This window comes from Poecilia mexicana, unplaced genomic scaffold (assembly GCF_051168715.1).
Source record: "Poecilia mexicana isolate PSO_F unplaced genomic scaffold, ASM5116871v1 scaffold_13, whole genome shotgun sequence".
NCBI classification, from domain to species: domain Eukaryota; kingdom Metazoa; phylum Chordata; class Actinopteri; order Cyprinodontiformes; family Poeciliidae; genus Poecilia; species Poecilia mexicana.
The window spans coordinates 33,594,347-33,597,361 of NW_028263382.1; the positions used below are offsets into that span (position 1 = coordinate 33,594,347).

General features: G+C 38.4%; 1 long non-coding RNA gene across 1 annotated transcript; it reads right to left on the reverse strand.

The window, feature by feature from the left end:
• Nucleotides 1-380: 380 nt before the first annotated feature.
• Nucleotides 381-1,422, reverse strand: LOC148155917 (uncharacterized). Its single transcript, XR_015765001.1, has 2 exons — nt 1,333-1,422; nt 381-584 (listed from the first exon to the last, which is right to left on the reverse strand). It is a non-coding gene; the product is annotated as an uncharacterized LOC148155917 (long non-coding RNA).
• Between the last annotated feature and the right edge of the window lie 1,593 nt (nt 1,423-3,015).

The following is a 3,015-nucleotide window of genomic DNA, read 5'->3' on the forward strand; positions in this document are numbered from 1 at the left end:
CTTACCCAACACTAGTGTATTTTGTCAAAAGTTAACACTATGAATGTGTTAATCTCAGAAATGTAAAGTATATATTAACAGAAATCTGAGTTTTGAAATACTACTGGCAGAGTGTGCTGTGGTGGTGCAGGGGTTAAGCACAACCCACATATGGAGGCTCTAGTTTTCAATGCGGCTGTCGTGGGTTTTCCCATAAAGCAATGAGAGAAGTCTTCCCCTTCTCTCATTCCCCACTTTTTTTTGTCAATTTACTACCAAATAAAAGCCACTAGAGCAATTAAAAACTTTTTTTCCCCAGAAACTACTGGCCATCAATAATCCTCAAATTAATTTTAAAAGACATTAGATGCCACTTGAGCCTACAAAAACACCAGCACCAGTTGCAGTATCTAATCTACTTTTATTTAAAAAAATCATACAGCACTGACAGCAATATACAACAAAGGTCATTCATTCATGGTACTTTGGTCTGAAGGTGATGTGTGCTTTGAAAGTTTATTGGAAGTGGCCATGGATGGGCTTGTAATCACTGTGGTGAAGTGTCTTTGGTGCTTTCGCCAACATGAAGGAGGTAGACTTCCAGCCTGGAAGGAAAATCAAGAGATAGCAGAAACATTAGGATAATAAATAAATATTTTAAAAAGAAGTGTGAGCAAAACTAATCAGACTCGTCTGTGTGTGTCACCATCATATTCATTCAAATTACTCTGCCCACCCGGTTTATAAGATAAAGCATAAAAAAGTCAGAAATAATTACTAAAGAAATTAGTCAGCTTATAGAAAAATTTTTGGACAGCATTAAAAGTCATGCCAACCTGTCTGAAGAAATGTGTTGAAGTCATCACAACAGGCTTCAGTCAGCAACATGACACATTAACAAAGAAAAATTTGACACCAGAGTCAAATGGCTTAATTGCCTCCTCATTGTGTAGATATGTTCTCCAGAGTCCTGCTAATCACCTAATTATTCTATTCAGGTGTGGTGCAGCAGCGGCACATCTAAATGTTGCAGCACAGTGGCCCTCCAGGACTGGAGTTTGACATCTGTGGCATAGATCAAGCCAATGGTCCAGCACAGCCACTCCCCCAATTTGCAGGCTACAGCCAAAATCTTGAAGAAAACGACCTACGCAGCTAAATAATGTTAACTCAAATGGCCTCCAGATTTTCCTGACAGTTTTAAGATAAATAGTTGTATATGCCCTGATATCCAAACAAATAAATGTACGTTAAGCAAACTATATATATGAATCGATACTCTTCCGTAAACGGAAAATTAATGCCTCCATTAAAAAATAATCAAAAACATGATCATTTTAACATGGAACTTACCTTGTTATAAGCTCCAGGCAAGACACCATACTGCTGCCTCCGCTCCTCAGGCAAACATGTGACGCAGTAGAGGAACAAGATGGCATCGGCCGGGGGGCAGGGCTAATGACCGGGCCCAAATAATAAAGCTCATGATAATTTAACTTTGCAACATAGACATGCCCGCAAGAGCAGAACTAACAAGTTTCATCACCAGAGAGAACGCCTTTGTCATTCTGAAATCCATCTGACATGAAGTACAACAAACCAAGAGAAGAACAGAAACATCAGGCTACTGGTCACTAATGATGAAACAACACAAATTCAAAACATGTTAACGTAGTCTGTAGAAATGCTCTTGTTTGCCATTTGTTGCCAACTGACTGATGATGGTTGGTGACAAGCTTTACCCAGAATGCACCTAGAGACAATAAGGACGATGCATTTGTAGTTTTGTGTGTCATAAAGTTAAATATAAGAGTGAAAATAAAGCCAGTCATGTAGCACAACATTTTATTCAATATTTTACAGTTTGGTAAGATTTTTAGCAACAATGGGGCACCCTACTATATAACCTACTGGGAGGGCTCTACTTCTATATTCCTTGTCAGATGTGTTAAAAAAAAAATTGAATCCTGAAAGCATGTTCTGTCTTGTGAAGTGATGTCACAAATATGTTACAATTGTGTGAGGAACTGTCTGATGTTTGATTTATGTTGATTACTGAATTGATTTCTTTATCAACACCAGCACCTGATTACTGTTGGTGTTAATTTAGAAATCAACACTGGACAGGATTGCTTTTATTTAACTCTTTGGAACTCTTTAGGGAAACTAACACTCACTAACACTTATGTTGTTGAATTAACACTGTATTTTTAACATACAACACTTACACTGGAAATCTAACACTTTTGAATTTGCTGTGCAGGTATTAATATGGGATTGGTGCATCTCTAAGAAAAACATTTTACCAAGCTCAACCTCTACTCCTAATCAGTAGGAGTGACAGTTTGTTATTTTGGCAGCCAAAGAGGCTAAAAGTGAACAAAATATTACAACATCTAGGTTAATTTCAGACAGAGAACATCATGAAAATAACCAGAGAGATCAACAGGAGCCAGAAAAATGTTTCGTATATCACTGGAGTCATTATCCCCCACTGTATATGTGAGTCTGTAGAACATGACTTACGTCTACAGACTGAAAAGACATCAGCTGCGGTTTGTGAAAACATTAGTTAGTTCCCCTTAGTTGCAAAGGCTTTGCAACAAAGGGGAAGTCACAAACAGCTAAATTATGAAGGACTACCACAGGTGTTGCCAGCGAAACCAAGGTCAAGTTCTACGTTGTATTGTTTGATAAATCTAAATGCTAATAAGTATGTGCTAATGCACAACTATTTATAAATGTACAGTTCCTTCACATAAGCAGTCACCTGCTCAGAACAGAAGAAAAAAAGTCTCTACAAGAAAAACAAATGGATGCACAATTAAGTGTGTGTGTGCATGTGTGTGTGTGTGTGGATGTGCATGCGTGTGCGTGTGTTTGTGTAGGGGGCTGTAGCTGTATGAAGCAGAATGTTTAGACTGAGAACACTTATTCACAAGTGGTGGCATGGCTCATTACTCGGTGGGTCCAACCATCTACATGTCCAAACACTCAGTGAGAGGCTTCACAGGAGAAAGCTGTCACAGCTACATT